The sequence below is a fragment of the Sus scrofa genome, chromosome 6 (genome assembly GCF_054392235.1).
Source record: "Sus scrofa isolate SSC_HxYL_T2T_F1_AM1 chromosome 6, Sscrofa_HxYL_maternal_Yorkshire_Landrace_v2.0, whole genome shotgun sequence".
Lineage (NCBI taxonomy): Eukaryota > Metazoa > Chordata > Mammalia > Artiodactyla > Suidae > Sus > Sus scrofa.
The window spans coordinates 47,774,852-47,798,745 of record NC_139388.1 but is presented as its reverse complement, the minus strand read 5'-3'; the positions used below and the strand labels follow the sequence as shown (position 1 = coordinate 47,798,745).

Here is a 23,894-nt window from a genome sequence, read left to right as displayed (position 1 = left end):
AGAGTCATAGGTTATCAGAGCCATAAGGAATCTCAGGAATCTCCTGCAACCCTCTCACCTCCCCAGGAGAGAACTGAGCCCCGGGAAGGGGAAGGGGTCCACTCCAAGTCTCAGAACAACTAGTGGCAGGGATGGGGCAAGGACCCCGGTACCTTGACCCTCCCAATCCAGGGCCTTCTTTCTCTTATCTCACTCTCCTTCAAGGCAGAGCACAGAATCCTGCTTGAAGTTTTAATATTGTTTTGGCAGAGTTGATTTATAGAATCTGCAGCGACAGGAATGTCTAGAAATTAAAGCACAGGAAGAGCTTCGGTCCCTTGATGTGTAATTGTAGGCAGGGGTAAATGACTCGGCAGGGGTGTGGATGGTGGACCTGCACACAGGGCCTTGGAGCTGTGCCGGAAGTGATAAATCTGGCTGTCAGCCTTGTGCTATGTCACCCTGCTCAGAGTAGGGACAGTGTTAACCCCCATCTTGTTTTCAATGTTATGTGTTTCCCTTTCCCCTTCTTTTTGTCAGTCCATTCCTGCCCTCCCCTCTTCTTCCACCGCTTTCTTATATACCATTAACCCCTCGTTTCTGCAATCTTTGTTTCTTTCCCTACTAACCTCCCCTAATACTAGACATAAAGTATTAATTTTTGGCATTTTTTTCCCTTTCTTTGAAGTGCTCCTTCTGGCTACAAAAACTTCCAATTAAGTTTTTTAAATAAAAGATAGAAGTTAAAAGCAACGGCTGCCTGGGGTTAGCAGGATGGAAACTTGTAGTTGCTTGAAGCTGTACTTCAAAAAGAGAAAACTCAATTTTAAAAGTGTAGAATTTTATTCATATAATACATTGTGTTCAAAAAATGACTCTGGATACTGTAGGCTGTAGAGGAGTCAGATGGCAGGTCACTTGTTCTGTTGTATTTATTTACAGAATATTTTTTTCCTATGTCGTGTTTTCCTTCTAAATAAAAGGCAAAGGAAAAATTTTGAGCATCTGGATCCTTGTTTATTCTGTTCTCAGTGACATTAATTAATTTAACATTGAGATTCTCATCTTTATTGACTAAAGAACTTTTACAAAGTTCTTATGTATATTTCCTTTTATGTGCTATGGCACACATACAAAACCACTTCTCTCTCTCTTTTTTAAAGCAATTTTCCTTTTTCCTAAATTCTGCTTATTGTAGACTCCCCAGAAAGTATGGGCATATTCTGAGAGGAATCATGAGGGTGAGGAGTCAGTTACTCAGTGTTATATGGGCAGCTTCCTTTATGTGCAGGTGTCCAGGGTGCTGGGAAGGCTCTTGGTTGCCAGGAGGAAACACCCACCCAGACCTCTTTCCCTCTGGCTCAGGGGTCTTCTAACCAGCAAGTTCTAGCCATGCCTTTCTTTTCTTTCTTTCTTTCTTTTTTTTTTTTTTTTATCTTTTGTCTTTCTGAGGGCTGCACCCTCGGCATATGGAGGTTCCCAGGCTAGGGGTCGAATTGGAGCTGTAGCCACCGGCCTACACCACAGCCACAGCCTTGCCAGATCCAAGCCGTGTCTGCAACCCACACCACAGCTCATGGCAACGCCGGATCTTCACCCCACAAAGGGAGGCCAGGGATGGAACTCACAACCTCATAGTTCCTAGTCGGATTCGTCTCCGCTGTAGCATGACGGGAACTCCTAGCCATGCCTTTCAATTCAGCATTTAGAGGTCCCAGCAAATCAAAGTGTGGCTTCCTGGAAAAACAAGCTGACCAACAATCTGGACAAAAGAGGGGAAACTTCTGAAAAAGCACTTTTCCACCCCTCTATCTTCATCCTAAATCCAAAGAAAGTCAAGGAGAAAAATAACTGATTATCTCTAAATGCAGCATTTTTCCAACTGCAGGCTGTTTCCTGTTGGTGGGGCATGAAATCGATTTAAAGGCTCATGACCTGCATTTTTTTTTTTTTTTTTTAAACAAGAGTTCCCTGTTCACCTAGTGGTTAAGGATTCAGCATTGTCACTGCTGTGACTTGGGTTTGATCCTGGGCTCTGGGAACTTCTGCATGCTGTGATATGTAGCACAGTGAAGGCAGGTATTGTTTCAGTTAATTTTTTTTTTTTTTTTTGGCTGTGATGTGCAGCAGGTTGATGTAGGATCTCAGTTCCCAGACTGGGGGTGGAACCCAGGCCACAGGGGTGAAAGCTGTCCTGTTCTGTTCTGCAAGGTTGATATTTTTATTCTAGAAGTTACCTCTGCACTTAATCCTATTTAACCTTCTAATATCAGGTTTGTTAGTTTTTTTTTTTAAAGCTTTCTTGATGTGCATTTTACATACCATATGATTCACTCATTTAAATTATGTAATTCAGGGAGTTCCCTGATGGCTCAGTGGGTTAACGGTCCACTGTTGTCACTGCTGTGGTGTGGGTTTGATTCATGGCCCTGGAACTTCTGCATGCCTTGAGTGTGACCAAAAAAATAAAGTATGTGATTCAATGTTTTTTTTTTGTTTGTTTTCTCTTTTTAGGGCTGCACCCACCACATATGGAAGTTCCCAGGCTCGGCGTTGGATTGGAGCTACAGCTGCCAGCCTGGCTGCACCACAGCCACAGCAACATGGGATCCAAGCTGCATCTGAGACCTGGGTCACAGCCTGCAGCAATGCGGGATCCTTAACCCACTGAGCGAGGTCAGGGATTGAACTACCTGCATCCTCATGGATACTAGTCAGGTTCTTAACATGCTCAGCCACAACAGGAACTCCTGATTCAGTGGTTCTTATTTGCAGATATGTGCAACCATCACCACAGTCCATTTTAAAACATTTTCAGCATCTCAAAAAAAAATCCTGTATCCTTTACCTATCACCCCTATCCCACCAGCCTTCTCTCCCAGCCATAGGCAACCCCTAATCTACTTTGTCTTTATAGATTCTTCTGCTCTGGACATTTCATATGAATGGAATAATATAATATGTAGTCCTTTGCGATTGACTTCTTTCATTTAGCATAATGTTTTCGAGGTTTATCCATATGATAGCATATGTTAGCATTTCATTCCCTTTTATGGTCAAATAATATTCCATTGTATGGATGTACTACATTTTGCTTTTTCATCAGCTGATGGAAATTTGGGTTGTTTCTGCCTTTTGGCTATTATGAATAATGTTATTATAAGCATTCATTTACAAGTTTTGGTGATATATATTTTCATTTCCCTTGCATGTATGTCTGGATATTTCTAGGTCATGTGATAGGTGGGTGGTCTACTTTAAATGTTTTGAGAAACTACCCCTATTTTCCAAGGTGGCCGCACCATTTTATATTCCCATCAGGAGTACAAAGGTTCTGATTTCCCCACATCTTCACAAAAATTTGTTATTATTATATATCTTTTTGATTATACCCATCCTAGTGGGTGTCAAGTGGTATCTCATTGGATTTTGATTTGCATTTTCCTGATTGCTAATAACGTTGAGCATCTTTTCATATGCTTATTGGTCCTTTATATATCTTCTTTGAACAAATGACAATTTAAGTCTTTGTTCTTTTTTTTTTGGCTGCACTTGAGGCATATGGAAGTTCCCAGGCCACAGCTGTGACCTATGCCACAGCTGTGGAAATGCTGGATCCTTAACCCACTGTCCTAGGCTGGGATCAAACCTGTGCCACCACAGAGACAACTCTGGATCCTTAACCCACTGAGCAAGGCCAGGGATCGAACCCACATCCTTATGGGTTCTAGTCGGGTTCGTTATCGATGAGCCACAATGGGAACTCCCCATGATGCATTTTTGAGATAGTTTTTGTATATGCTGTAATGAAGGGACCCATCTTTATCCATATTGTGTATATTCAGTTGTCTCAGCACCATATGTTCAAAAAACTGTTTTTCCCTTTTTAACCGACGTGGCACCTTTGTCAGATATCAATTGTCTACAAAGATGAGGGTTTATTTCTGGACTCTCAATTGACCTATATGTCTATCCCTAGGTCAATATCACACTGTCCTGATTACTATGACTTTATAGTAAATTTTGAAATGGGAAGTGTGTCCTCCAACTTTGTTCTTTTTCAAGATTGTTTTGGGTATTCTGGGTCTTTCCACGTCCATATGTATTTTAGAATAATTGGTCAATTTCTGCAAAAAGAAAGCAGCTGGAGTTTTGATAGGGATTGCATTGAATTTGTAGACCAGTTTGGGGAGTGTTACCATCTTAACAGTGTTAAGTCATCTGATCTGTGAACATGGGATACCCTTTCATTTATTTAGGTCTTCTTTAATTTGTTTCAGTATGTTTTATATTTATATTTATTGCATTTGTATCTTCAGAGTAAGAATATTACACATCTTCTGTTAAATTTATTCCTAAGTATTTTATTATTTTCGATGGTATTATAAATGTAATCATTTTTTAAATTTAATTTTGGGAGTTCCCGTCATGGTGCAGTGGTTAACGAATCCGACTAGCAACCATGAGGTTGCGGGTTCGATCCCTGGCCTTGCTCAGTGGGTTAAGGATCTGGCGTTGCTGTGAGCTGTGGTGTAGGTTGAATCCCACGTTGCTGTGGCTCTGGCGTAGGCCGGTGGCTACAGCTCCGATTCAACCCCTAGCCTGGGAACCTCCATATGCCGCGGGAGCAGCCTCAGAAAAGGCAAAAAGACAAAAAAAATAAAATAATAAAATTTAATTTTGGATTATTGGTGGATAGTGTAGATAAATACAGTTGATTTTCTATATTGATCTCATATCCTGCAAATTTGCTAAATTTGTTTACTGGTTCTAGTAATTTTTTTAGTGGATTTTAAAGGATTTTCTCTATGCGGTATCATGTCATCTGCAAGTAGAGACTTCTTTTCCAGTCGGATTACCTTTTATTTCTTTTTCTTTTTGAATTGTTCTGGCTACTAGACCCTCTAGCACAAAGTTATGTGAGAATAGACATCTTTGTCTTGGTCTCAATTTTAGGGAGAAAACATTCAGTTTTTCACCCTAATTATAATGTTAGCTATGGGTTTTTCATAGATACTCTTTATCAGTTTGAGGAAATTACTTTTTTGGGTAGGGTGGGGTTGGGGTTTGGCCATGCCCATGGCATGTGGAAGTTCCCAGGCCAGGAATCAAATCCACACCATAGCAGCAACCCAAGCCACTGCAGTGACAATGCTGGATCCTTAACCTGCTGTGCTACAGGAGAACTCCCATTCCTAGTTTTGATGTTTTTAATCACAGAAAGGTATTGTATTTTGTCAAATAAACTTTATGCATTTAACTCAGGTTGCTGCTGTGGCATGGGTTCCACCCCTGGGAATTTCCACATGCTATAGGCATGGCCAAAAAAAAAAAAAAAAAAGGCTAAATTTTTTTTTTGGGGGGGTCATTTTGCCTTTTTCTAGGGCTGCTTCCTGCGGCATATAGAGATTCCCAGGCTAAGGGTCTAATCGGAGCTGTAGCCGCTGGCCCAAGCCAGAGCCACAGCAACGCAGGATCTGAGCTGCATCTGTGACCTATGCCACAGCTCACGGCAACACCGGATCCTTAACCCACTGAGCAAGGCCAGGGATTGAACCCACAACCGCATGTTTCCTAGTCGGATTCGTTAACCACTGCGCCACGATGGAAACTCCTAAATTTTTAATGCATTTATCAAGACGATCCTTTATTCAACTGGTATGGTATAGTACATTGATTTTTGGATGTTAAGCCAACCTTGCATTCCTGGAATACATCCCATTTGGTTATGGTGTATTATCAATTGTATACTTTGTTAGATTTTGTTTGTAATATTTTTTGAGGATTTGTTTTCCTTTTCTTGTGATGTCTTTCCCTGGTTTTGGTATCAGTATAATACTGGCATCATAAAATGAGTTGGAAGGGGTTTTCTTTTCTGCTATTTTTTTGAAGATTTATGAAGAATTGAATATAATTCTTCTTTCGATGTTGGATAGGATTCCTCAGTGAAACCATCTGATCCTCTACTTTCCTATGTGAGAAGTTTAAAATGATTAATTCAGTCTCTCTTGCAATAATCAGATTTAGTGTATAAGCTATATCCACCCTAATTAAAAGGCACAGATTGTCAGATTAGATAAGAAGTAAGACTCAACTATATACTGCCTACAAGGAACACTTTTAGATTCAAGGATATAAATATGTTAAAAGTAAAATGGTGAAGAAAGATATTCTATGCAACACCAATCCCAAAAAAGCTAAAAATGGCTGTATCACATGCTGCCCTGAAGCCCTCCTGACTTTCACATCATGCTGTGAGTTGATTGATAATTGTCTGACATGAACTTGTCATTGATCTCTTTGTTTCAAAACACCCCTTGTTCATTCAATGGCCATTTTTTCTTTCCCAGAGCTGTCTTAATGCAGATTGACTCTCAATCACTGATGCATGATTTTCAAGTTTATTCTGAAAGCATGAATCAGGATCACTTGATAGGAGAACTTAATTTTTTTTTTTTTTTGTCTTTTGTCTTTTGAGGGCTGCACCTGCAGCATATGGAGGTTCCCAGGCTAGGAGTCTAATTGGAGCTGTTGCTACTGGCCTACTCCGAGCTGAGTCTGCAACCTACACCACAGCTCACAGCAACGCCGGATCCTTAACCCACTGAGTGAGGCTAGGGATCGAACCCTCAACCTCATGGTTCCTAGTTGGATTCGTTTCTGCTGCGCCAAGATAGGAACTCCAGAACTTAATTTTTTAAATAGCTGAAGCTAAAATTGTATGTGAGTATGTTACTGGTAAATACATTTCTCTTTAGACATAACTGTGTTCTTAGGAATTATTTGGTTGTCTTGGCTCACAAAATTTCAGAATTAAGGTTTTTAAACATTTGTTCTTCAAACATTGATTGGGTGCATGCTACATGCTGGGCAGTATGTACAGGCTTTGGAGTCAGGGAGATGTGAATTCAAGTCTTGATTCTTTATTTACCAGCTTTTGTGCCTTTGGACAAATCACTTAACCATTCTGGGTCATGGTGTATAAAATAGGCTTCATAATGCATAGCTTGTGTGGTGTCATAAGGGTTGAGTAAGACGCTGCATATAACACAGTGCTGGATTTTAGGTGTTTAATAAATGTTAGTTTTTCCTTCCCCTGCAGCGTTTCAAACTTTAAAAATTACTCTTTTTTATGCATGTAAAAATCAGACCACTTACCAGCATTTTAAAAATTAGTTATGTAAAAAGAATTTGCTCTCGGTAATTTAGAAGCTTTTAGAAACATCCCTACACATGTGCACACACACATACACACATGCATAGCCACACATGTGTGGTACAATACATCACTGAATTCTTCTAATTGATTCTGAGTTAGAAAACTCCTCAGACACTGTAATCAACTATAATGGGAAAAATAAAAATAATAATTAAAAAAAGAAAACTCCTTTGATATGAAAAATATGATTGCCAATATTCATCTTTCCAAACATATGTTGTTTGTAACTACTCTAGCCAATATGTGCTTATTTAGCATGTGAAAGAAAAAAAAAAAACTGTGCTCCTTTGACTTTAGAAATAACTAAGAGAAAGATATACCTGTTAGGTTGAAATTCTAGTAAACTCAATGCAAGCCTCACAAGGAAATAAGTAAAGTAATGACATTGGTAGGTTTCTTGGTTTTTACTCACTTGTTGCCTTGGAAGGTAGGGCTTTTCCTACCTTCATTACCATTTCATACTTTCTTTTAATTAATTAATTTATTTTTTTGTCTTTTTAGGGCCACACCCGCGGCATATGGAGGTTCCCAGACTAGGGGTCGAATCAGAGCTGTAGTCACCAGCCTACACCACAGCCACAGCAACGACAGATCTCAACCGTGTCTGCGACCTACATCACAGCTCATCACAATGCAGGATCCTTAACCCACTGAGCGAGGACAGGGATCAAACCTGCAACCTCATGGTTCCTAGTCGGATTTGTTTCTGCTGCACCATGACAGGAACTCCCAACCATTTCATACTTTCTAATTTACCAAACTTGCCCTTTTTTTGAAAATCTATGTAAATGTAGTGTGACATATTCCTGATAAGCTCTATAAATATATTTGCTTATTTGTTTTTTTAATTTAATTTTTTTGGCGTGTAAGTTGACTTACAATGTTATATTAGTTTGTATTAGTTTCAGGTATACAGCACAGTGAGTCAGTCATACAGATAAATATATCCATTCTTTTTTCCCATATGGTTTATTAGATTTTCCTGTGCTAGACAATGGGTTCTTATTAATCATCTGTTTTGTACATAGTGTGTCTATGTTATTCCCACCCCCCAGTTTCCCCCAACATTTTCACCTATGATAACCATATGATTGGTTTTGAAATCTGTGAGTTTCAAAATTGGTTTTGAAATCTGTTTCATATATAACTTCTTTCGTGTTATGCTTACTTGTTAATTGACCCACCTGAGCCCTTCTTTTCTTTCTGTAGTCTTTAAAAAAATTCCTCTCTCTTTTCCTATTTATCTCTTACCTTCGTTCAGTGGATGACCTCTCCAGAGGCTGAGGTCTGGACATTCTCCGAGGGGTTCATTCCTGCTGTTCTGGAAGTCTCCGGGAAGTTTTCAAAGCACTGTGTGCTGTGCAACTCCTGATAAAGTGGAAGTCTAATTCAGGCAGTGTCTTTGAGTCTGGAGAGGGAGGAAATTGTCAGCAAGAGAGCCACCGAGTTGGGAGTTTTTACTTCAGGCTAATGCTAAATTAGAAACTCAACAGTTCAGGTCTAAACATGGAATATCCTTGATAATTCTCTATGTGAATTGCCTTTGAGATGTTTTTCCTTTGCCCAGAAGAACTACAATTTCATAATTTCACTTAAAGTTAAATAAAGTAAAACTGGCAATATTTTTCATTATGTCACAGTTTAGGACAGGAAGTAGGTAAATAATGGAAAGATGAGAACATTGTGGGCTTTCTTTATTTCAGACAAAGCTTTTTTGGGGAAAAGTATACAAATCATATATTTTGTAGCTATATTGACAGATGTTTATAAGATCATGATATTTTTCTGGTGAATTGTTAAGTAATGACTATCTTTATTGTTTGTTTATTTATGTATGTATATATGCGTTTGTTTATTTTTAGGGCTGTACCTGTGGCATATGGAAGTTCCCAGGCTAGGGGTCGAATTAGAGCTGCAGCTGTCAGCCTACACCACAGCCACAGCAACATCAGATCCAAGCTGCGTCTGCAGTCTACACTGCAGCTCAAGGCAACTCTGGATCCTTAACCCACTGAATAGGGCCAGGGATCCAATCTACGTCTTCATGGGTCCTAGTTGGGTTGGTTTCTGCGGAGCCACAATGGGAACTTCTTTCTGTCTCTACTTTAATTTTCTCTTTATCTATCTCTCTTTTTAAAATAAACTTTATTATTTTGCAGCTTTAGATTTACAGAAAAATTACAAAGAGAGTTCCTAAATATTCTGCACCCAGTATTAGTATCTTACAGTAGTATGCTACATTTGTTATAATTAGTGAACCAATACTGATACATTAGTATTCACTAAAGTCCATACTTTTTTCAGCTGTCCTTAGCTTTTACCTAATATCCTTTTTTCTGTCTTGGAATCCAGTCCAGGATACAACCTTAGATTTAGTTATCTCCTTGCTCTTCTTGATTGTGATAGTTTCTCAGATGTTCTTTGCTTTTGATGACTTTGACGATTTTGAAGAGTCTTAGGTATTTTGTAGAATATCATCAATTGAGTTTTTTTTTTTTTTTTTTTTTCCATATTGTTAGACTGGGATCGTAGGTTTTAGGGAGGAAGAGTCAGAGGTAAAGCGCCATTTTCATCACCTCATATCAAGGGTGTATGATGCATGACTTAGCATTGCTGGGTTGATGTTGATCACCTGGCTGTGGTTGTGTTTGTCAGGATTCCTCACTGCCCCCCACCCCGCATCCTTTCTGTGTTCCGCTGTTTGGAAATAAGTCCCTATGTGCAGCCTGCACCTAAGGAGTAGAGAGTTATGCTCCATCTCTGAGGGCAGAATATTTACATAAATTAACTTCTGCATGATATTTATCTCTTCTCTCTGTTTATTTATGTAATCATTTATTTATGTCAGTATGGGCTCCTGGATATTTATTTCATACTTTGGGTAATAATCCAATTTACTTAATTTTATTCACAAGTTGTCCCAGCTTTAGCTACTCCCTGTTCAGTGTGAATTGCATGTTTCTAGGGGGATCTTGGCTGAGGATGGGGTGGGATCTTTTTAAATCTACTTAGCTGTAGAATGGGCAGCCCTTGGAGACTTTGGATTTCATGCTTTTTTTTTGCACCTATTGAAGTATTGATTTTTTTCTTTTATTCTATGAAGGAAAGTAAACGTTGTGAATTACATTGATGAGCCAGGCTGCCTCCTTGAAAACACTATTTTATATATATATGTATATATATATATCTAAATTTGATTTCCTAGTATCTTGTTAAGGATCTTGCATCTATGTTTATGAAAGATACTGGTTTGCAATTTTATTTTCTTGTAATGTCTTTGTATGATTTTGGTATAAGGATAGTGCTGGCTTCATACAATAAATTTGGAAGTTGTTTCCTCTTTGTTTTCTGAAAGATTTTTATTAGATTTCTTCCTTTAAAAACACCCGAGTTTTCAGTTTTCTTTGAGGAATATAAATTCAAATTGTTTAGTAGATGGAGGTCTATTCAGATTTTCTGTTTCTTCCTTTGATACTTTTGGTACTTTGTGGCTTTCAAAGGATTTTTTTTTTTCTTTGAAGTTGTCATATTTACTGGTATGAACTTGTTCATTATATTCCTTTATTATACTTTTAATGATTTTAGGGTCTCTAGTAAGTCCGACCTTATACTCCTGGTATCAGTAATTTATATTTTCCCTCTTTATTTCTGGACCAGCCTAGCTAGAAGCTTATCAGTTTTTTTAATCTTTTCGGAGAGCTAGTTTTTTTTCACTTTATTTTTATTTATTTTTTTATTATTTTAAAAAATTTTTATTTCCCCAATACAATTTTTTTTTTCTACTGTACAGCATGGTGACCCAGTTACACATACATGGACACATTCTTTTTTCTCACATTATCTTGCCCCATCATAAGTGACTAGACATAGTTCCCAGTGCTACACAGCAGGATCTCAATGCTAATCCTTTCATTCCAAAGGCAATAGTTTGTATCTATTAACCCCAAATTTTTTTCACTTTTTTTTTCTGTTGTCCGTTTGCTATTTCATTGATTTCAGCTCATATTTTTGTTATTTTCTTTCTGTTACTTTGAATTTAACTTGTTCCTCTCTTTCTGTTTTTAGCTTCTTAAAGTAGAAGCCTAGATAATTAATTTCACACTTTTCTTCTTTTCTAATGTAAGCATTTAAAGTTATAAAATTTCCTCTAAGCACTACTTTAGCTCCACTCCACAAATTTTGATACATTACATTTTCATTACAATTCAGTATTTTCTGATTTCTCTTGTGATTTTTTTTGCTTCACTCATAAGTCACTTAGAAATATGTTTAATTTTTAGATATTTTGGAATTTTTAGGTATCTTCTGTTTTTATTTATAATTTAATTAAGTTGTGGTCAGAGAATCTATTTTGTATGTTTTCAGTCTTTTTATATTTATTGAGACTTGTTTTATGGCTAATATATGATCTATCTTTTTTTTTTGGTCTTTTTAGGGCTGAACCCGCAGCATATGGAGGTTCCCAAGCTAGGGGTCGAATCAGACCTATAGCTGCCGGCCTAAGCCACAGCCACAGCAACATGGAATCTGAGCTGCATGTTCAACCTATACCACAGCTCACGGCAACGCTGGATCCTTAACCCAGTGAGCAAGGCTAGGGATGCAACCTGTGTCCTCATGGATGCTAGTCAGATTCGTTTCTTCTGAGCCACAACGGGAACTCCCTATCTTGTTGATTTTCTATGTGCCCTTAAAAAGAAGGCATATTCTATAGTTGTTTGGAGTAGTGTTTTATAAATGTCAATTAGTTCAAGTTGGTTTGGTAGTATTCAGATTATGCGTATCTTTATTAATCTCATCTATCAATTACTGAGGGAATTTAAATTTCTAACTATAATTGGGGATATGTTTGCATATTTTCCTTTTAGTCGGTCAGTTTTTGTTTCATTTATTTTGAAGCTCTGTCATGAGATGCGTACTTGTTGAAAATTATTTTGTCTTTTTGATGATTTTTAACTTTTTCTATTATGAAATGTTAATTATTTCTGATAACGTTCCTTATTCAGATCTCTATTTTTTCTGTCTTTATTATTACTATTCCAGTTTTCTTATACTTAATTTTTGCATAGTGTATCTTTATTTTCTGTCCCTGCCCATGATAAGTGGAAGTTCATGGGTCAGGAACCAAACTTCACCACAGCTGTAACCTGAGCCACAGGGGTGACAACACCAGATCTTTAACCTGCTAAGCCACCAGGGAACTCCAGCATGGTGTATCTTTTTCCTTCACTGTACTTTTCAATCTATTTGTGACTTTATATTCCAAAAGATAGTACATAAACAGTTACTTTTTATCCTTGCACTTTTTGTTGCCATGTTTATGTCATTTCACCTATGTCACTTTTTTCCTTTCTTTGTTTCTTTCTTTTTTTTTTGCATTTTAGGGCTGCACTCAAGCAGCATATGGAGGTTCCCAGGCTAGGGGTCTAATTGGAGCTGTAGCTGCCGGCCTATACCACAGCCACAGCAAAGCAGGATCCGAGCCACGTCTGTGACCTACAGCACAGCTCACAGCAATGCCAGATCCTTAACCCACTGAGCAAGACCAGGGATCGAACCCACAACCTCATGGTTCCTAGTCGGATTTGTTTCTGCTGCACCACAATGGGAACTATAGGAGTTCCAACCAATTGATATAATTGGTTTAAATCTACCACCTTGCTAGTTGTTTTCAGTTTATCCCATCTGTTTTCTTTTTCTTTTTTCGTCTTTACCTGTTTTCTTTTGGATTATTTAAAAATATTCCTTTTTAACTTCTTTATTGATTTATAAGCGCTACCTCTTTGTTTTGCTTTAGGTGTTTTCTCTAGTGTTTACTTTAAAATTTTATATCACTTCACATGTAATATAACAGTCTTAAAACAATAGCTCTATTTACCCCCTCCCATTTTTAGGCTCTTTTTATTATTGTATACTTTACTTCTATGTATTTTATAACTCCTCGATACATTATCATTACTTTTGTCTTTAAAGGTTGGTTAGCTTTTTAAAAAATTGCAAAACAAGAAAAGGTCTTTTATGTTTACTCAAATATTTATAAATTCTGATGATCCACTCTGTCTTGTAAATTTGTTTCCATCTAGAATAATTTTCCTTCATCCTGGAGAACCTCCTTGACTATTTTCCATCTTGTTGGTCTCTCAGGACCAATTATCTTCGCTTTAGTTTGTCTGTGAAATATTTGTTTAGTCTTCTTTTTTGAATGATTTTTTTAGAGACAGAATTTCTAATATTTTCTAAGTTGGGGAATTTTTTCTTTCTTTTTTTTTTCTTTAGCATCTAAAAGATGTTATTCCTTTGTCTCTTGGAGTAGCATTGTTTTTGAAGACAAATAGGTGAAAATTCTTATCTTTGTTTCTCTGTCCATGATGATTCTTTTTCTTTGGGGGACTTTTTTTTTTTTTCTTTTTCTTTTTTTCTTTTTACAGCCACACCTGCAGCATCTGAAAGTTCCTAGGCTAGGGCTTGAATCATAACTGCAGCTGCAGCCTTTGCCACAGCCATGACAACACCAGATCTGAGCCACATTTACAACCTGTGCTGCTGCTTACAGCAATGCTGGATTCTTTTTTTTTTTTTTTGTCTTTTTGCCATTTCTTGGGCCGCTCCCGTGGCATATGGAGGTTCCCAGGCTAGGGGTCTAATCGGAGCTGTAGCCACCAGCCTACGCCAGAGCCACAGCAACGCGGGATCCGAGCTGCATCTGCAACCTATACCATAGCTCACAGCAATGCCAGATCCTTAACCCACTGAGCAAGGCCAGGGATGGAACCCACAACCTCATGGTTCCTAGTCGGATCCGTTAACCACTGAGCCACGATGGGAACTCCAGCAATGCTGGATTCTTAACCCACTGAGCGAGGCCAGAATCAGACCCACATCCTCATGGATACTACGTTGGGTTCTTAACCTGCTGAGCCACTAGGGGAAGTCCCTGTGGGGCTTTTATTATCTTATTGGCTTTCAGCAATTTTATCATGATAATTATCTTGGCATTGTTTTGTGTTTTTCATACTAAAAGTTTACTGAGTTTCTTGTATCTGCTGGTTTATAGTTTCAGAAAATCTGGAAAAAATTTCACTGTTATTTCTATGTTTTTCTGCCTACATTCCTCCTTTCAATTATGTCTATGTCAGAATATATCATAACTTCTAACAAGGTGACAGAAGCTGTGTTAACTTTTTTTTTTTTTTTGAGGGCTTACTTTATTTCTCTAGGCTTCAGTTCGGATAGCTTCTACTGCTTTTAAGTTTTCTGAGCCTTTCTCCTGCAGTATCTATTCTGCTCTTGAGCCCAATCAGCGAACTTCCCCTTTCAAGTATTGTGTTTTTCATCTATAGATGTTCCATTTGGTTCTTTTACATTTTTACCTTCATTGTGTCCAGGGTTTCCTTAAGTCTTTTGAACATATTTAAAATATCGCTTTTAAAGTCTTTGTTTATTTCATCCTCTTTATAATTTGTGGATCTGTTTCTATTGACTGATTTTTCTTCTGCTTGTAGGTAACAATTTCCTGCTTCTTTGCATGTCTAGTTTTTTTTTTTTTTTTTCTTTTTAGGGCCACACCCACAGCATACGCAAGTTCCCAGGCTAAGGGTCGAATCAGAGCCACAGCAATGAGGGATCCCCAACCCACTGAGCGAGGACAGGGATCAAACCCACGTCCTCATGGATACTAGTCGGATTCCTTTCTGCTGTGCCACAGTGGGAACTCCCTAGTAATTTTTAATCTGATGCTAGATGATGTAAATATGGCCTCATTTAGTGTTTGGATTTTGTTTGCTTTCCTTTAGTTCTGTGTTGAATTATGTTTTGTTTTGGAAGGTGAATGATTTATCTACGGAATAACATGATCTTATTGAATCTGGTTTTTAAACTGTGTTAGGGTAAACCTAGACGAGCCTTTTCACTAAGTAGTAAGAAGCCCACTTACTACGTATCTGTGGCCTTTCTAGCATTTCCACTCTGTGCCCAGAGTTTTCAACACGGTTACTTCCCTTTTGTTGATTGGTGTTCAAAGAGCAAACATTCAAAATACTGTGAGTTTCAGTAGTTTTTCAGTTTATATCTCTCTTGTAGCTATTTTTTCCTCCCAAACCTTTTTCTTGTCCCTGCCTGTGGTGTCTCACTCTGTGCCTGCATGGCTTGCAATTCAGCCCAAAATTCAAGGGGACCACTATGCAAATGTCTGGAGCACTTTCACTGTATAACTTCCTTCTGTCTGGTACTCTGCCCCATAAATTCCAGCTACCTTACACTTTCAGAACTGATCTCTTCAATGTAAAACTACACATGTAATAAATTCATTGAATAATTAAAAAAAAGAACAACTTAGCTCTTTCAGAGTTCCTGCTGTGGCGCAGTGAGTTAAGAATCTGATTGCAAGCAGCTGGGTTCACTGCAGAGGCATGGGTTCCATCCCCGGCCTGCCGAAGTGGGTTAAGAGGATCTGGCGCTACCATAGGTGTGGTGTAGGTTGTAGCTGCAGCTCAGATTCAGTCCCTGGCCCGGGAACTTCCATATGCCGTGGGTGCATCCGTAAAACGAACAACCCCTGCCCCCCAAAAACCCTCCCTGATGTCTTTCTTTTCAGCTCAGTGAGGTTGCTGTAAGCTTTTAAAGGTCTCCCTACCTATGCTAGGGTCTTGGTAAATGTCTCTAGGCAGAAAGGTAATTGTGAGGCTCATGTTGTTTGTTGCCCTTCTCTCTGGGGTCGCAGTCTTGTGTTGCCTATTGTTCAATGTCTGAAAACAGTCGGTTTATACATTTTGTCCAATTTTTTTGTTATTTACAATGGGAGGGCATGTCTAATTCTAATTACTTTATTATCTCTGTATGTGGAACTCCCATATTGCTTTTTTTCTATTGTAAAGAAAAAAATCATTTGACCAAGTAATTTGGTGATTTAAATAATCTTGTAGGAAATGTTTATTGTTAAGACAGCTTTTTTTAGAAAGATTTTTTTATGCATGGTTAGAAGTAATAGTAAAATTAATATAATATTTTACTATTCTAGAACCTATCCTTTATAGAAATTATCCCCTTTTTGTTTATATCTGTGTACTTATATGTATATGTATTTGTAGATCTATGCCTATTGTTATATGTATGCAAATATATTTAAATTTATACATTCGAGATGCACACACACAGAGCCCATTGGTGGGAGTTAGAAACTCAAAACTTGAAATGCCACTGTATTGGGTTGAATTGTCCTCTTAAAAGATATATTTAAGTCCTAACCCCTGATACCTGGAATGTGACCTTATTTGAAAATAGGGTCATTGCAGATGTAATTAAATTAAGATGAAATCATGCTGGATTAAGGTGGGCTCTGATCGATGGGTAGTGTCCTTATAAGAGGGAAATTTGGTCTCAGAGAGACAGACAGAAAGGAAGAATGCATGTGTGGGTGGAAGCAGAGACTGGAGTTAGGCTGCCAGCGACCACCAGAAGCTAAGAGACAAAGAAGGGTTCTTCCTGAGTCTGGCAGGAGTGTGGAGAGAGATAGGCAACTAAAGGACCTCATATGCTGACATCTTAAATTTGAACTTAGAGCCCCCAGAAATATTCCCTTGTTTTAAGCTACCCAGTTTGTGATACTCTGATATAGCAGCCCTGGGAGATTAACATAGACACCTTATGTAAGTAGTTGGCAGCTGTGCCAAAGGCATTCAAGTGGAGAAAGCCAGTGGGCAAGGGTGTGTAGAACCTTGGAATTTAGGGGACAGGTAAAGACCGATGATAGATATTTGATAACAGCATAATTTTTCTCTTGGATTGTGTTTCTTCTTTATTTGTAGGAACCTTATAAATTCTGGATATTAATCTTTTGTTACATATACATGTAGACAATTACCTCATTTTGTATAGTGTTCAAACTTGGGCACTTGTAGAAGTACACTCCCTAGGGATCAGTTTAGCAGAGAATTAAAAACATGGCTTCTGGATTGAGCATCCCTGTGGGGTTTTGTTTTGTTTTGTTTTGTTTTTGGTCTTTTTGTCTTTTAGGACTGCACCCACGGCATATGAAGGTTCCCAGGTTAGGGGTCCAATTGGAGCTACAGCTGCCAGCCTACACCACAGTCACAGCAACGTGGGATCCAAGCCATGTCTGCGAACTACACCACAGCTCATGGCAACACCAGATCCTTAGCCCACTAAGCAAGGCCAGAGATCAAACCCGCATCCTTGTGGATACTACTCTGGTTCACTAACCGCTGAGCCACTATGGGAACTCCAGCATCCTTGTGTTTTAATGCCACTTTTAGCTGTATGATCTTGGAAAAATTATTAACCTCTGTAAATGTCATTTTCCTCTTCTGTAAAATAGAGAGGGGTTCCCTGGTGGCTTAGTGGGTTAAGGATTTGGCATTGTTACTGCTGTGGCCCTGGTTACAGCTGTGGTGTGGATTTAATCTCTGACCCAGGAACTTCTGCATACTGTGGACATGGTCAAAATAAAAATAAAACAGGGGAGTTTCTGCTATGGTGCAGTGGGTTTATGATCTGGCTTGTCTCTGTGCTGGTGCTGGTTCGATCCATGGCCCTGTGCAGTGGGTTAAGGATCCAGTGCTGCTGCAGTTGTGCTTGGATCTGATTCCTGGGCAGGGAACTTCCATATACCACGGGTGCAGCTGAAAGATGAAAAAAAAAAAAAAAAAAATGGAGAGAGGTGGGCAAATAAAATACTACTTAAAAAAATTAGGGATATACCTACCTTATGGAATTTGGGATGATTACATGAGGCAATTCTGGAAAAGTACTTGTTAGTTCTGATACATATTAAGTATTTGAAAAATATAAGCTATAATTAATATCATATAATTTGTCACAAATTTATGTCAAAAGTTCCTTTGGTCCATATTATTTTTATTAATTTCAATAAGCATTTGGTATAAGCATTTATTAAATAAGTTCTAAATAAATAATGAGTAGAATAATATGAGGAACAATTTGTTTGCAAAATAGCTCCTTCAGAAATGATGAAATTTAGGTAAATATTTTTTTCTAATAACCTACAAATTCTAAATCTCACATCTGACAAATTAAAAATCATAACTCCTTGCGCTTGTTTTATATATATGTATATAAAAAATATATATACAGACTAAGTGTACTGTGTAAAATCTCTGTGAGAAAACTTAAACATTATTTCCCTGTTTTTAAAAATAACCTGTTTTAGGGAGTTCCTGTCGTGGCTCAGTGGTTAACGGATCTGACTAGGAAGCATGAGGTTGTGGGTTTGATCCCTGGCCTCGCTCAGTGGGTTAAGGATCCGGCATTGCCGTGAGCTGTGGTGTAGGTCACAGACTTGGCTGGGATCCCGTGTTGCTGTGGCTGTGGCCTAGGCGGGCGGCTACAGCTCTGATTAGACCCCTAGCCTTGGAACCTCCATGTGCCACCAGTGCAGCCTTAGAAAAGACAAAAAAAAAACCCACCAAAAAAAAAAAAACCCTTTTAGGAATTCCCACTTTGGCTCCGTGGGTTAAGAATCCGACTGCAGTGGATTGGGTAGCTGTGGAGGTGTGGGTTTGATCCCTAGCCTGGCACAGTTTGGTAAAGGATCTGGTGTTGCCTCAGCTGCAGTGTAGGTCACAGCTGCAGCTCAGATTCAATTCCTGGAACTTCCATATGCCACAGTGTGGCCATAAAAAAAAAAAAAAAGAGAAAAGAAGAAAATAACCTCTTTCAGTCTTTTAGTTTGTTTTTAGCTCAGTGTAACACAAGGTTACTTATATTTAATTACTCTTTTTTTTTTTTTTTTTTGTCTTTTTGTTGTTGTTGTTGTTGCTATTTCTTGGGCCGCTCCCGCGGCATGTGGAGGTTCCCAGGCTAGGGGTTGAATCGGAGCTGTAGCCACCGGCCTACGCCAGAGCCACAGCAACGCGCGATCCGAGCCGCGTCTGCAACCTACACCACAGCTCACGGCAACGCCGGATCCTTAACCCGCTGAGCAAGGGCAGGGACCGAACCCGCAACCTCATGGTTCCTAGTCGGATTCGTTAACCACTGCGCCACGACGGGAACTCCATTTAATTACTCTTTTGAATTTTTCTGCTGAACTTGCACATGTAATTCCTTACTGTGTAGCCATCAGAACCTTCTTCACAAATTATTTTCTTGAAGTATCTTTATTCAGGGACAAGGTAATCAATATATAGTTATTGTCAGCTTCTTTGTTAATGTTGCCATTTGTTATTTGTAAGAATTTTCACATTTTAAAAGACTTCTATGATATATAGCATATGTAATATCACTCCTATTTTTATTCTTACCAAAAGTAATAGAAATTTTCTTGTGAGAAAAATCTTTGGTTTATTCTCCAGAAACCCCTTCCTGGAAAAATTCTTTAAAATACTTTTTTTGTTCAAAGAGAATGTAGTTCCTGGAGGGATTCTGTGACGTGAATTGGCTAAGGCAGCTTGTAATAACATTACTTAGTATTTTCCAGGCACGGTAGGAAAGGTGTCCATGACATATTCCAGTAAAATCCTGTGGGATTTTGTGTTCAGATTTTTGCAAGCCAGAAACACAAGTCCCTGAAGGTAGTGGTTTTTATACTTAAGAAATGCTTTTCTTTTTCCTTTTTGTGTTATGTTGATAAATATGGAATGACCTCAACACCAGAGGGCAGTATTTTATAGTAGTTGCCAAAATGTCCTCACAGTCTGTATAGTGATCTGATGGGTTCAAAAAGATGTCTTATGTGTGTTTCGTGTTTTTCCCTGTGTTGCTATAAAATGTACCTGGTCTTGAGAGGCATAATGAATCTAGAATTTCACAAACTGCAGGCTTTAAAAAGTCTGTTTTGTGGAGTTAAACCTCCCTGAATTAATTTTCATACTAAGCGATGCCGTTTCCAGTGATTAGTCTGGATGGCAGGGGTGACTGTCCCCAGCCCAGGCCCAGAGGAGGTCCTCCCCTGTTAGGGAGTAAAAAGTCAGATTCATTTGCAGCCAGCAGACTTGGTTTGGCTTCAGAGATGATCAGAATTTATGAATTTTGTTCTGGAAGAGTATCCTGAGCTTACTGAGTAGAGAATGGGCTTTTCTTCCAGAAGCTCTGATAAAATTTGTTTCATGCACATTAATACAGTTTTAAAACAACAGAGAATAGTGAGGACACTTTAGTACACCACATTCGGTTCCCCATCTCTTTTTGTTTGCTGGTTGCAATATAACCATATACTGAATCCTTTAAAATACTTTCCTAGTCTTCTGGCATCTTTGTTAAAACAGGGAAGCATAGTTGTATTGACCAGGTCATTCCTATTTTCTCTCTTTAGAAAAGATTTTTCCTGCTTGCTGCACATGTAATATAAATTCATTAAAGAAAATAAATATGGCCAAAGAAGAAAGTAAAAAAACACTTGTCATCTCACCTCATAAATAAGATTTTGTTATATATGCTCTGTTTTTTTTCTATTTTTTTACTTTTTTAAAAATTAGAAAAATACAGTGGAAATTCCTGTACATGCCATTTTAGAATTTGTATTTTTCACTGAAGGTGATAAACATCTTGCCAAATTGCACATCATTACTCCTCAAGATTATTTAGTATTTTATAGTTGAGTATACATGACTCATTAAGTTAGTTTACCCTCCTATCATAGGTACCTGAGAGAGTCTGGGTTATTCACACTCTCACCTACTGTGAATATTATTATTATTATTTTAAACCCCCAAACTTTGTTATTCTGCTTCATTCATTCAAAAGGTATATATTGATTGCTGACCAGGAATTATTCTCAGTGCTTGGAATAGAGTGTTAACAAAGGATGATCCCTAACCTTGTGAAACTTATATTCTAGTGGAGGAGACAAATATAGATGATAAATGTAGCAAGTGAGTAAAACATTTAGTATATTAGAAAGCAATACATACTATAGGAAAAAGAACCAGAGCAGGTGAAAAGAGGGGTGAAGAGGGTGCGGTTTCAGTGAGAGAAGTTGGGCTGAGCCTAACTGAGAGGGTGATGTTGCAATTCTTGATTGAAGTGACAGATATTTTAATTTGCATTTTTATTATTACTAAGGCTAGACATTCTTTCCTATGTTTCTTCTTTTTCTTTCTTTCTTTCTTTCTTTTTTTTTTTCCGTCCATACCTGTGGCATGAAGTTGAAAGTTCCAGGGCCAGGGATTGAACTTGCACCACAGGAGCAACCCAAACTGCAGCAGTGACAATGCCGGCTCCTTCACCCCCTGGGTCACCTGGGAACTCCACGTTTTTTCTTTTCTTCTTCTTCTTTTTAAAATCTTTTTAGGGCTGCACCCGCAGGATTTGAAAATTCCCAGGCTACAGGTCGAATTGGAACTACCTGCTGGCCTACGCCACAGCAACACTGGATTTGAGCCAGTTCTGCGACCTATGCTATAGCTTATGGCAACGCTGGATCCTTAACCCACTGAGAGAGGCCAGCAAACGAACCCGAGTCCTCATGGATACTAGCTGGGTTCGTTACCGCTGAGCCACAAGGGAAACTTCTGTTTTTTCTTATGTGCATTGTCTGCTGTTCATGTCCTGTGCCCCTTTTTCTGATTGGGAAGCCCTTTTTTTTTTTTTTTTTTTTTTTTTCTTTTTTAGGGCCACATCTGCAGCATATGGAGGTTCCCGGGCTAACGGTCTAATTGGAGCTGTAGCTGCCGGCCTATGTTACCGCCGCCACAGCAATGCCAGATCTTAGCTGCGTCTGCCACCTACACCGCAGGTCACGGCAACACACTTAATCCACTGATCGAGGTCAGGAATGGAACCTGCATCATCACGGATACTAGTCAGATTCATTTCCACTGAGCCACGATAGGAATGCCTGTTGTGCTTTTTCAAAGAGCACTTTTCCTTTGGAAATAATTTCACACTTACAGAAAAGTTGCAAATCTAGATTTAGAACAAAGAACACCAGATTCACAAATTAACATTTTGCCCATTTTTCTTTATTATCAATTCTCTACATATTGGATTTTTTTTCTAAACCATTTAAGAGTAAAGTTGCATACATCATGGCTTTTTACCTCTAAATACTTTTATGTATATTACCTCAGAATAAGAATGTGCTTTTACATTACCAAAGTGCAATGATCAACCTCAGTACATTTGCATAATTCTTTAATTTACCGTCAGCATTCCACTTTTGTTACTTGACCCAATAACATCCTTTGTAACATTCTTTTCCTCCAAACAAGATCTGGTCTGGATCAGATATTACATTTAGTAGTCATGTCTCCTTAGGCTCCTCTAACCTGAAAATTTCCGCAACCTTTGTCTTATGATAGTGATATTTTAGAAAGAATGTTATTATCTTAGTCCATTTGGGCTGCTATAACAAAATACCCCAGACTGAGTGGCTTATAAACAACAGAAATTTGTTACACACAGTTCTGGAGGGTGCAAATTCAAGACCAGGGTGCCAGCATGGTTGGGTTCTGGCGAAGGACCTCTTTGGAGGTGCAGACTGCAGACTTCTTTACTGGGTCCCCATGTGGTGGAAGGAATTAGGAAACCGTCAGCTCTCTTTTCTTTTTTTTGTTACTCGATGAATTTTATTACATTTATAGTTGTACAACGATCATCACAACCAAATTTTATAGCATCTCCATCCCAAACCCTCATTGCAGTCCCCCACCCGCAACCTATCTCCTTTAGAAACCATAAATTTTTCAAAGTCTGTGAGTCGGTATCTGCTCTGCAAAGAAGTTCACCGTGTCCTTTTTTTAGATTCCACGTGTAAGTGATAGCATTTGATGTTGGTGTCTCACCATCTGACTTCACTTAGCATGATAATTTCTAGGTCCATCCTTGTTGCTGCAAATGCTGTTATTTCGTTCTTTTTAATGCATCAACTCTCTTTTCTAAGGACACTGATCCCATTCTGAAGAGCTCTGCCCTCATGACTAAATTACCTCCCAAACCTCTTCATACCATGACCTCTAACAGAGGAATTTGATGAGGGGGTGACAAAGATCCAGACTGTAGCAAATACCATTCCTCATTTTATTTATTTTTATTTTACTTTTTGTCTTTTTAGGGCTGCACCCATGGCATATAGAAGTTCCCAGTCTGGGGGTCGATTGGAGCTATCATTGCTGGCCCACGCCACAGCCACAGCAAGGCTCAGATCTGAGCTGCGTCTGCGACCTACACCACAGCTCATGGCAATGCCAGATCTTTAACCCACTGAGCGATGTCGGGGATTGAACCCGCCTCCTCATGGATCCTCGTTGGGTTTGCTACTGCGAAGCCACGACAGGAACTCCTGATGCCTTGTTTTAAAATTTAGGATGTTTTATTTTGGGTGTCTCTGATGTTTTTTTCATGACTGCATTTGGGAAAAGCATTCTTAGCTGGAATACTATTTGTATAGTTATGTGTTGTGAGCAGGTCCATCTCAAGGCACTCCGTGTCCATCTGCCCCCTCAGTGGTGATGTTCACTTTGATCATCTCATCACCTTGTCGTCCTATTTTTCCCCCTTGAAATTATAACCCATCTATGAAGAGACACTTTAAGTCTATGCACATATCCTGCTCCTTATCAAAATTTCCCCCTAGATTTAGCACCCATTGGTGATCCTTGTCTAACCAATCTTCACTACGGTTGCTGTAAGGAAGGAAAAGGTTTTCCTCAATTCTCTTAGGGTCCTTGGCTGGATCTGAAAATTTAAAAAGACAGATTAATAAGAGAAAAGCACACACATT

At 38.7% G+C, this 23,894-nt stretch overlaps 1 protein-coding gene and 1 long non-coding RNA gene across 7 annotated transcripts in view; one reads left to right on the top strand and one right to left on the bottom strand.

Annotated features, from left to right (window-relative positions):
• LOC100623157 (uncharacterized) overlaps positions 1-23,894 on the top strand; it is a 247,612-nt gene that overhangs the window by 36,583 nt on the left and 187,135 nt on the right. The gene's annotated exons all lie outside the window — the stretch shown is intronic.
• On the bottom strand, positions 804-8,577 carry LOC146402327 (uncharacterized). Its single transcript, XR_014806049.1, has 2 exons — positions 8,450-8,577; positions 804-1,798 (listed from the first exon to the last, which is right to left on the bottom strand). It is a non-coding gene; the product is annotated as an uncharacterized LOC146402327 (long non-coding RNA).